General features: G+C 41.3%; 1 protein-coding gene across 1 annotated transcript in view; it reads right to left on the bottom strand.

Annotated features, from left to right (window-relative positions):
* The window catches only part of tgs1 (trimethylguanosine synthase 1), a gene marked incomplete in the record, with an annotated part of 304,266 nt that overhangs the window by 178,791 nt on the left and 113,238 nt on the right, over positions 1–12,237 (bottom strand).

Consider the following 12,237-nt stretch of genomic DNA (forward strand, 5'->3'; position numbering starts at 1 on the left):
ACCTTCGCTGGAGGCGACCTGCAATCCTGACGTTGGTCTCCACTCTTCATCCAGTGGCCGCATCTTCAGTTCAATCCAAGGGTACCCCTCTGTATGCTGATTAATCAACACTTCCAATCGTTGTGGATTTACCGTTGTGGATTATATGACTTTTTCCAATGGATTACAGACTCTGTTTTCAAGGAGTTAAAGCATTGCTACAATGGAATTATCGAGACGATATGGAATTATAATCAACACAATGGAATTACCGAGAACATTGTGGAATTACCTTGACTTTGTTTTCCTTGCTGGATTACTTTTGACTTTTGTTTTCCTTGCTGGATTACTCTTGACTCTTGTTTCTTTGCTGGATTACATCAAGCTTCAAGGACAATCGAAGGCGTAAGTTCATAGTTGGAATTCATCCCCATGGACAGGTGATGATTTCCAAAGGGGGGACTGTAGTGAACTTAACCTGATGTCAAGACTAAGCCTAAGGTCAAAACTCTTGACCTTAAGAACCTTGTGGGACAGGAACTGTCATTTCATTGATTTGAATCCAGAAATACAGGTTCACCCATCCTGAGACTTTCTTTCTTGAAAATTCAAGTGGAAGAACACTCTCTTTTCTATTATCATTACTATTTTACAAATGTTGATAATCAAAGTGTCTTAGTTCAAACCATTTTAGATGTTGCAGTGAATTAATCGATTTTATTAACTGAAACAGTGTAATGATTTTTAATTCTCATGCAAAGTTAGAACTCATGTTAAAGCTGTTACAAAGTAATTATGCATTTTCTGATTTCTGCTTTTGAATGAGCAAGTGTGCGTTTTCCAGGGTCAGGAATCGAAGCAGACATGTGTTGGAACAACTGCCTTGTTGTTACATCCTCTCAGACGTCAACAGGGGGGTTTTGGCACCTGTTTCTAAAACTCGCCAAAACAAAACTCTCTATGTCTCTGAGAACATTTCTGATCTGTTCCATAACAATTCTTGCTGTCTTCTAACCTCTTACGTCACAAAACACACCCCGTCTGGTCGGTTCTGACCAATGGGAAGACTCCCAAATGAACCGGGAAAAGAGCTCTTTAAAATGTCGGTACTTCCTGGTCTACACAGTTCGGTGAGTGCTGTGAGAGTTCAGTTCTGTTCAGTTCTGTTCAGTTCTGTTCGGTTCTGTGAGAGTTGGGATGAGTCCAGTTCTGCGCGGAGAAGCCCAGTTCTGTTGGTTGGAGAAGTTCGGCGGCGCGGACAGTTCTGATATGTCCTAGCGCTGTGCAGTTGCTGTGGGAGCCGGGAAGACCCTGACATGACCACAGAGCTCTTCCGAGTTTCATGGGATTATAACATTTTCCACTGAGGTGAGCTTGTGTCGGACAGAGCCTCGCCATTACTCCGGACGATTCACAGCATCCTACGGAGACGCTGAAAGGGTGCGTTAAACGGAATCTCGCCTGAGACATCTCCAGGTAAAAGAGTCGATTTCACCACCTAAGTGTACTGTAAGGAAGAAGCTGAAGAAAGCCCGGAGAGTGCCGTTCTGTTCAACACTCTCCCTCAAACACCATCTTTCACCCCCTTTAAACTTCCTTCCCATCTTTAAATTCTTCTCTCAAGTAGAAATTCTTCCAGATATTTTAGAAATGTCTGTGTAAAGTGACGGAAAATCATGGCCGTATGGTTTTTCCTGATTGATTGATTATGTTGTTATTTTCATAATTTGCCAAATTAATGTAAATGTTTGATGTTAAACTTTGATTCTGTAAATAAATGACCGCATTCATTTTGATGGGTCAAAGATAAATGACGTCTCACGTTTGCATTTCATTAAATTCAATGCACGTTTTATTCAGTCCAGAAAAATGAGGAATCCGTGTTAATTGATGAATATATCTGAGCATCTGTTCATCTACAAAGACATTTTAACAACGGGTGTATGGAGCAGGAACTGTTTGGTTTTTAAAGGCAGATAAATCTGAGAATCATCGGCGTAACAGTGAAACAAAATACCATGTTTCCTCAGGATTGACCCCAAGGGGAGCAGATACAATGAGAACAGAAGGGGTCCAAGAAGACCCTTGTGGGACCCCACAGGAAAGAGGGACAGAAGCAGAAAAATGATTGTCAAAGTTAACACAGAAACTCCTGTCACCCAGATACGAACAGAACCATTCTAGCGCCACCCCTGTAATCCCAATCCAGTGTTCTAGCCGTGACATAAGGATGCTGTGATCAACAGTGTCAAATGTAGCAGTAAGTTCGAGGAGTACCAGGATCACAGACTGACCAGAGTCATTCGCTAGCAGAATGTCATTACAGACCCTTACTAAAGCTGTCTCAATGCTGTGCAGTTGTTTAAATCCTGACTGAAAAATCTCAAAAATTCCATTTACATTCAAAAACTTAGTTAGTTGACTAAAAACTATTTTCTCCAAGATTTTACAAAGAAATGGAAGTTTTGAGATTGGCCTGAAGTTTGAACAAGCTGCAGGGTCAAGTCCGGGTTTTTTAATTAATGGAGTTATCACTGAATGTTTTAAAACATCAGGATCCACACCTGTAGCCAAACTGCTGTTAATAATGGCAAGAACAGAGGGTCCAGTTGACGGTAGAACCTGTTTAAAAAATGCAGCAGGGATAGGATCAGCAGGGGAGCCTGAGGGTTTCATGTGACCAATGACCTCATTTAAAAATGAGAGTGAGATGTGGTCAAAGTGACTGAAGACTGCTGAGCAGGGGAATGTCAGATGAGGGGCAGAAAAATGATTTCTGTAGATAATGCTGAATAGTCCTGATGAAAGGTCGGAACTACAAATCTTTTTCACCATTTAAACAATGGAGTGGAGCATGAACCGTGAAGTTACAGCTCCGAGTTTTTTTGCAGCCTACTGCTTCCTTGAAACAAACCACGGGTCCGAATTCATTAAGCTGTGCTTTATGAGAAGAGCAGAGAGAGGTGGCGACATTAATAAAGCAGCAGTTTATCATATCGCTAAAGACATGGTCCTTAGCGACTAACAAGATGGCTAACTCTTTAGCCGTCTTGTTCCACAGCTGAGACTGACTGGCTTTAGTGATATGATAAAGTGCTGCTTTATTAATGTTGCCACCTCTCTCTGCTCTTCTCATAAAGCACAACTAAATGAGCTCTGACCCGTGGTTTGTTTTAAGGAAGCAGCAGGCTGCAAAAACACTCGGAGCTGCAGTTTCACGGTTCCGAGAGGAGGATCAGGTTGTTTTCACACCTGATAGTCCGGTAGACTCGGTTCGGTTGGGGACCAATATTCATGACATTTTGTTTACATTTGAGCTGGTGCGTTTGCATTCACACTGCACTGTGCAGTCAAGCCAACCTGTTGAACCAACCTATTCCCCCGCTCACCTGTGGGGGCGCTGCACCAAGAACTACTGAAAGAAACAACACAAAAACCTCTGAAGACACTTCTTCTTCTTCTGGAAATAAAAACAAAAACGAAGTGGCATCAAGTTTTAGCATTTTTAGGAGCTATATTTTGTCATTTGTCAAAAATGGACTCAGCATGAGCAGAAGATGAGACAGAAGACCACAGAGAATATTGTTTTTCACAAAGGCAGCTGACGGCTCCATATAAGGTAAGAGAAATGTGTGCTTGTTTGCCCTGCGCTGTACTCCACTTCTTGATTGTGGAGCGGGGCCCGGTCTGATTACGCTGGAGTTCTCTTCTACCGGACCGAGACCTAGGTTTTAGCCCGGGCCAGAGTTCGCCTTTTTGTTCCGTGACAGAGTTCGATGGCGCATTCACACCTCCCCAAACGAACCAGACTTTCTAGGAAAACGAGCTAGAGTTCGATTAAAGCGGACTAAACAGGGCTGGTGTGAATGCACCCTCAAACAAACACGCATTTCTCTTACCTTATATGGAGCCGTAAGCTGCCTTGTGTGAAACACAATATTCTCCGTGGTCTTCTGCCTCATCTTCTGCTCATGCTGAGTCCATTTTTGAAAAATGACAAAATATAACTCCTAAAACTGTTAAAACTTGATGCCACTCCATTTTTGTTTTTATTTCCAGAAGTAGTGTCTTCAGAGGATTTTGTGTCGTTTCTTTCAGTAGTTCTTGGTGCAGCGCCACCACAGGCAAGCGGGGGAATAGGTTGGTTCAACAGGGTGGCTCGACTGCACAGTGCAGTGTGAATGCAAACGCACCAGCTCAAATGTGTAGAGATATACCTGCATCCCTGAATGTCATTTTGTAACAGAGCAGTGACAGAGCAGTTCATTCTGTAAAGATGTTTCTGAAATAGAAAAAAAAAAAAAGAAACTCTTCATCCCTTGAACAACTGAGACATCCCACCCCCACTTCAGAACCTAGGACAGCTTAAAGTTTGTTTTCAGCATCTCTAACTCTGGAAAGTGTCAAAAGAAGACTTATGGTTGGTAAAGACAACCCAAGGGTCAATAAAGCTGAATAATATTGGAACACCCTTTCTGTGAACTCCACAAAATGGACGTTTGAGTTAACACAGATCACTCCAGGATGTCCTGGTATCGACTTGTACCAACCTCCGACCAATTTACCCTTCAACGATCGTAAATAAAAGAAAGCCTCGTTTCTGTTCAAAGGAATGCCAGCGTGACACTTGCGTCCCATTTCTAGCATGCAATAAAACGGACAGACTTTTTATTCACATTCTAGGAGAATTAATACGGTTGCTCTGTAATGAAAGAAGTGTTTACTGGGAGTAAATAAATAACTACCTTGTTGTATTCCTTACAGCTGACAATAACCTGCGTAGCCCAAAAGTTTACAAACTTGTTTTCTGTTTATAAGGGTAACAGTGTTTGTATTGTTTTTAACCTCATTTAAAGTTGATAAGTGTCTTAAATGATTTTATTTGATGACTTTTTCAAAAGAGCAGATTAAAATAACACTTTATTTAGTGGATAAAAGTTCAGCCCTTTCATTTTGATTGGTTCAAATAGACCACCCCTTTTAAATCAGAGGTGTGGTCATTTGTTAAGATGAGAAAAGAGAGAGAGGGAGAGACAGAAGAAGGAGAAATGATGATGAAGAAGTGATGAAGGCCTCCCAAGGAGGAGATAGAAGCTCTAAGACACAACCTTCAGAAGACTTCCAAGGAGAAAATTAGCTTCAACTTTGGGCAAAGTTTGATAGAATCCTTTTCAGCAATCAAAACACCTGCAGTTTTCATCAAAGAGTTAACAACAGCTGTCCAGAATTCCAGGAAACGCTCCAGGCTGACCGTTCGAGCCAGTGAACACAACTCATCGTCTTGAGGTCAGGGGTGTGAAGAATTACAACTTTACATCACCAGACCATCGGATCATAGAGAGTCAAATATCTGGTATCTTTTGGCAGCCTATGAAGACGACTCCTGGTAGGAAAAGCTGACCTGTACTCTGACTGTTGACTCTGGTGTTCAAGAATTTAGATTTTTAACCAAATTAGTTTAACTCAGTTCAGTAATTATTTTCCTTTAAATCTCAGACCAAATTTTAACTATTGAAGGATAAAACGTCTTTCTTTTAGTTAAATTTGCATAATTAATCTGCCCAGCTGAAATTGTTATACATTGCATCTTGTTTTGGTTTGGTTAGGCACAGAATAATTTCATTTATCTGTTATTTCCTGCTAACAAGCAAATTTTTATGGTCACGTTAATTTCCATAAAAGTTTGGTTGTGAACAAAGCCTTCATTTAAATGTCAGAAATAATTTCTAACAGTTGTTTTATCTTATATATTCAAATAAACATCACAAAATTGTATTAAAGCGTGTGTGTTTTACTTATAAAATCTGAATCCTTCATATAAAAGAACTCACGGTGTAAAAGGGTAATTCGAGGTAATTAAATAATAATCTGAATTAATGTTAAGACCTTCAGACGTTCTCTCAGAGCTGAGAGTGGTGCCCCTTCAAAATAAAATTCATAACGAATTTTAACTATATAAAACCCTTACCGCTACAAATGTAAACAAAATGTTATGAATATTGGTCCCCAACCAAACCGAGTCTACCGGACTATCATGTGTGAAAACAACCTCACTTTACTGCAGTTCACACACACGTTTACTAACGTGAAGGCACCTTTCTATCTTATCAAGATCCTCAAAGCTCTTTACAACACAATCTGTGTCCTCATTTACCCATTCATATAGCACTCTATTTACCCATTCATATAGCACTCTACTAGATCTCTACAAAGAATAATTAGAGCTTTATCACAGTCATACACCAATGGGACACATCAGAGGCAATGAGGGGTTCAATGTCTTGCTCAGGAACACTGCAGCACGTGACTGCTGGTGGAATCGAACCCTTGACTCTCCCATTGGAGGAGAATGCTCTAGTCTCTCAGCCACAGCTGCCCTCAGCTGAAGAGGATTATTATTTAATATATGTAAATAAATGTCTAAAAAATACACTAATGCATGTAAATAGTTAATTTTTTTAAAACATTTATTTTGTAGTTACAGCTGTTTGTTAATAAATGTTGCTATGTGACAACTGGGACAAATCTTCAACTTAGAAATATATTTTTGTTATTACTTTATGGAAAGAAAAAATATTGATATATATATATATTGTATATTGCGATTTATCATAAAAATATCGAGATATTAATTTTGGTCCACATCGCCCAGCTCTAATCACTGCTAGAGGACAAACTGACCACATTTTTTCACTCTGCTACTGTCTTTACTTACTCTGCTCAACCTGTTTTGTATATAGGTCCGAGCAGCGAAGCGCTGCTGCAAAGACCTATTGTAATCGCTCTGTTCAAGCCTGAGCTGCTATTTTGTTTTGCCAAATGAATTGGCCTTTTGGGGGGTTTAACATATCCCAAAACTCAACAAATTTGGCAGACGCATCAGGACTGCTGAAAAATTACGTATTTTAAGGGCATCACAAAAATAGAAACAGAAACGGTTCAAAAGTGCAACCTGGAAATTTTCAAAATACACTTTGCATTAACATTAGTTTGTCGTAGAAGCATGCAATTTGGAACACTTGTCCAATTCCCAAAGATGCACAGAAAACCCTCTGGCACAAATGTACGATAAACAAGAAAGCTGCCGTTTTGGAATGCCATCCCAAATTTCACACCTTTTTGAAGGTTTACAGCCTCCGCATTTGAACGAACTCCTCCTAGGGATTTTGCTCAATCGGTTTCAAACTTGGCCAATTTGGTCAAAAGGCACAGGGGATGCAAAGTTATCTAAACGGTTCATTTCAGAGCATGCTGAAGGGGGAGAGCCAGACTTCAAAGTTTGACATTGTAGTGAACTCGGCCTCTGACCAAAACCTGCCTCTGAAGACCTACATGGGACAGGAACTGTTATTTCATTGATTTGAATCCAGAAATACAAATTAGCTCATCCAGAGACTGTTTAATTGTATCCTGAAGTAATCAATTTAAAGAACACTCTTCATTTTATATTATCATTACTATTTTACAATATCTTGATAATCAAAAGTGTGTTTAGTTCATACCATTTCTAAATGTTGAAGTGAACCACTCATTTTAAATCAACTGTGAAACAGTATTATTGATTTTTTACACCTCATTTAAATTAGAAATCAAGTTAAATGTCTATTTACAAAGTAATTATGCATTTTGATCTTCTGTCTGAATGACAAGTAGTGATGTCGGTCGAAAGTCAGAGACAGTCAGAAAGAAGTTTTTAGAACAGAGTGTATTGTTTTAAACCTAGCAGACAGTAAATAAGAAACAACTGGCACCTGCAACGTTTCTCACTTCCTCAAAACATTTCCTTGTCTGTACTGGACGTTCTTAAACATTCTTGCACTTTCTTGACTTGTAATAACCCTCTGACATCACTAGAACCACCCCCTGTTGGTTGTTTCAACCAATCAGGAAGTCCTGAAGTGACCAGAAGTGAGAATTCTTTAAAAGTCCACACTTCCTGGAGTCTTCAGTCTTCAAGTCTTCGAGTCTCTCAAGCTTCAGGTCTTCTCAGGTCTTCTCGAAGGTTCTCAGTCTCCTGAGTCTCCGGAGTCTTTGATGGATTCTCCCACATCTGAGTGGAAACGCTGCCGGACTGACAGCTTGCTGTGTATCCACAGATGAGAGTGTTTGTTGAACGGAGTAAACGGCACGACTCCTGACGATGGCCAGCCGCTCTTACCAGAGACGCTGGAAGGTAGCGTTGAAATGGACCCGACACCGGAGCTGATTAAGTTCTGCAAAGGTAACGAGTCATGACGCGCCAAGTGTACCGGAGGTTTTGAGCTGGTGTTGAAGGGAGCATGCCATTCTGCTGTCCGAACAGACACCCCCATGAACCCAACTTTTGTCTTCATTCCTTCCTTTAAAACTCTTCTATTTTGCCAGTAATCTAGATGCCTTCAGAAATGTCTTGTTGTCTTATTAAGTAAAACATGCCAAGTTGTATTAATCAGAACCAGATCAGCTAATCAAGTGTACAATGTTTTGATGTTAAATTTTGATTTTGTTAAATAAATTACCGCATTTATTCTGATGGGTCAAAGGAAAATTTTTTTTTTTTTTTCATTTAGCCTTTATTTATGCAGGTTAGTCTCATTGAGCCACGAGAACTCTTTTTCAAGAGAGACCTGCTTAGGGAGCACATGGTGGGGGTTAAGGGCCTTGCTCATGGGCCCAGAGTGGGGCGAATGAGGGTGGGGGCAAGTGTGGGTGATTCACCTACCCCACCCACAACTTTGATGTTGTCGGGGCCGGGGCGTGAACCGGCGATCTTCGGATCACAAGCCCACCTCTCTAACCTCTGCGCCACCACTCCCCGAATTGACGTCTCATGTCACTGATCTAAACACAATCCTCACAGTACCTCGTCACATGACAGAAATTTAACTCGAAAAAGAGAGAACCCGTTATATTTAAATAATTAGTAGTGAAAGGGTCGCTAAGCTGCCCTGACACCACTACAACATCTTGCCATGAAAAACGAAATGCTAATAGCTCCCACAGGAAAACTGTCTGAGACATCAAACCTTGAGTGACTGATCCACATCTAGTCCCCTACAAGACTGAATGGTCAAATCATGACATCACTTAAGCCATGCCCCCTGACAACAGGAAGTATAAAGTTTTACGTTGAACGGTCTCTATCCGACTCCTGTTACCTAATTAGCAAGATAGTGTGTCCAGTGACCAAAAACATGTTGGTTTAACTTGCTTTCCAACACTGACAGTTTTGGGTGGAGCATGTGGGCGTTGCAACGTGGCGAAGTAAGACGTAACGCAGTCGCCATACGTTTGGCTCTAAATTCCACTGATTTGAACCGAGGTGCACCAAAATCAGTTTGATCAATCATTATCCACCCATTGAACAGGAATCCATGATGGCCAATAGTCTCCACAGTGCCCCTTAGAAAATTTCAAAACCTCAGCCCCAAGCCATTTTTGGACTGATAATTCTGAAACTAGGTGAACATCAGTATCTTCTCAGGACCTATGAAAAAATCTATTGGAGTCCTGGTCCAAAACCAACAGGAAGTCGGCCATTTTGGGTTAAAGGGTTATTTTTGGGCAATTCTAATTGCGAATTTTAACAAACTCCTTCTAGGGATTTTGAAAGATTGCCTTCAAAACTTGGTTAATATGCCTTTAACACAGTGGGGAGTAAAAGTTTTCAAAGGCTAGCATTTTCGTATATGTTAAAGGGGCGTGGCAAGGCCTCAAAATTGCGCTTCACGCTGTAAATTTCAAAACACTATAACTTTCACATTGAAAGACCGAAATGCACCAAACTTGGCATGAGTCATCCCTGTTGTATGCCCGACGAGCTTCTGTGTCATATTCTTATGTAATCAAAGCCTTGCCCACTCAGAACAGGAAGTCACTTTTTAAATTTGGAATGCTCCCTCTCCGATACCCTTGACCTAATCAGGATGATCCTGTGTTAGAAGACATATCACAAGTTGGTCTGACTTACTTTAAATTACAAACAGTTTTCGAAGGAGCATGTGGGCGTGGCAACGTGATGAATTCAGAAGTGACGCCGTTGCAATACGTTTGGCTATAAATTCCACAGATTTGAACCGAGGTGCACCAAAATCAGGAAGATCGATCATTATCCCCCTTTGAACAGGAATCCATGATATGTGGCCAATAGCCTCCACAGCGCCACCTATATTATTCTTACAGTTCGATCTCAGTGATACATTATCCGATCTGAACCAGATTTGTTGGCGAAATCAGTGAGCACTTCTAGACACATTGGTATTGTTGTTTAACTTTTAACTCCAGTGTGCCCCCTAGATTATTCCAACAGTTATATCTCAGTGAAATATCATACAATATGTGCCAGATTTTTTGTGCGTGATCAGTCAGCACTTGTAGAAACATTAGTATTGTTGTTTAACTTTTGAATCCAGTGCGCCCCCTACATTATTCCAACAGTTATATCTCAGTGATACATCATCTTATCTGGACCTGATTTTTTTTTTTTTTGCTTAATCAGTGAGCACTTCGCGACACATTGCTATTGTTGATTCATGACATTACTTAAGCCCCACCCACTCAGAGAAGAAACTGTTGATTATTGGGTGACTCTTCCAGCTTAGCCCTGTGTAAGATATGACTGAAACTGTAACTGTTGATTACCACACAACATGCTGAAAAGCATAAAGGAAGTGCTCATCAAACATTCACAAGAAAATAGGAAGTCAAAATTATTCCTGTCTGGAAGGTCGGATTTCACGTATCAGTGTTTCCCCTACCATTATACAAGCAGGGTGCCCCATCCCGCCAACAAAACTGAGCACCCCGCCTACCAAACTGAACTTGCCCCTCCCACCCCCACCCGGTACTGACATATCACTAAGGTAGCGGTGCAAAATATAGGCTCTCTAGCTAAAAAGTCCATGGCAGCACTCACATTGCCTCTTCCCTCATGTTGAATGCCCCCCACCCCCACTCAAAAACTCTTAGTACAAGCTGTGCTCAGACATGTCTCAGTCACCCCCGTCAGCAAAAATCATGGATGAGATGAGCACCCCGCCATGGCAAGCTAACTAAGGGAAACAATGCGTATACTTGTAAAACCTGGAGCTAGACTACTACTGACATAGACAGAAGGCTATGTCAAAGATTAAGGAAATGCGCCTCATGGTGAACGCGCGCGGGATAGGCACAAGATCATTCGCGATGGTGACTGGGTGGAGTGGCTGGAGCGGCTGGAGCTTGCACGGTCGCAGTATGGCTGGAGCAGTGCTTTGCTGTGAGGGACTTCAATGCTACTTGCAGCTTTAATTGTAATTATTTTTTCTATCTTAACGTGGGTTTTTTTTGTCTTTCAGGTTCACCTACACCTATATCTGGACCTGCCATTCTGTGTTCGTTTGTCTCTCCTTCCTGTCCTCTCAAACCAGCCGGTCAAAAAAGATGGCCGCTTGTCCTGAGCCTGGTTCTGCTGGAAGTTTCTTCCTTTTAAAAATGAGTTTTTCCTTTCCACTGTTGCCGTTGTGCTTGCTTGGAAGTACTTTTTTCGGATGAAAGCAAATTTTGCATGTCATTCGGAAATCAAGGTGCCAGAGTCTGGAGGAAGACTGGGGAGAAGGAAATGCCAAAATGCCAGAAGTCCAGTGTGAAGCACCCACAGTCAGTGATGGTCTGGGGTGCCATGTCAGCGGCTGGTGTTGGTCCACTGTGTTTTATCAAGGGCAGAGTCAATGCAGCTAGCTATCAGGAGATTTTGGAGCACTTCATGTTTCCATCTGCTGAAAAGCTTTATGGAGATGAAGATTTCATTTTTTAGCACGACTTGGCACTTGCTCACAGTGCCAAAACCACTAGTAAATGGTTTACTGACCATGTTATTACTGTTGTAGTGAACTAAGCCTCAGGTCAAATCTGGCCCTGAGGGCCTTTCTGGGACAAGAACTGTTATTTCATTGATTTGAGTCCAGAAACACAAGATTAAGTTCATCCAGAGACTTTCTAAGTGTCTTGCACTGATCAATTGAAAGAACACTCTCTTTTTTATTATCATTGCAGAACATAAAGATAAAGAAGGCAGATTTGTGTTGTTAAAGGGGAAGCTGGATCAGGAAGAGGTCACTCTATGTAATGTCTATGCCCCCCCTGGTAGCAGCATAGACTTCCTTAAGGAGGTATTTCGTCTTGTGGCTGTGGAAGCAAGTGGCACATGCATATGTGCAGGTGACTTTAATTTACTCCTAAACCCAAAAAATGGATACAACTAGCAGAGAACGAGGAAGGACTCGCTTAGAAAAGCAATTC

This window comes from Nematolebias whitei, chromosome 9 (assembly GCF_014905685.2).
Source record: "Nematolebias whitei isolate Nwh7 chromosome 9, NemWhi1, whole genome shotgun sequence".
NCBI classification, from domain to species: domain Eukaryota; kingdom Metazoa; phylum Chordata; class Actinopteri; order Cyprinodontiformes; family Rivulidae; genus Nematolebias; species Nematolebias whitei.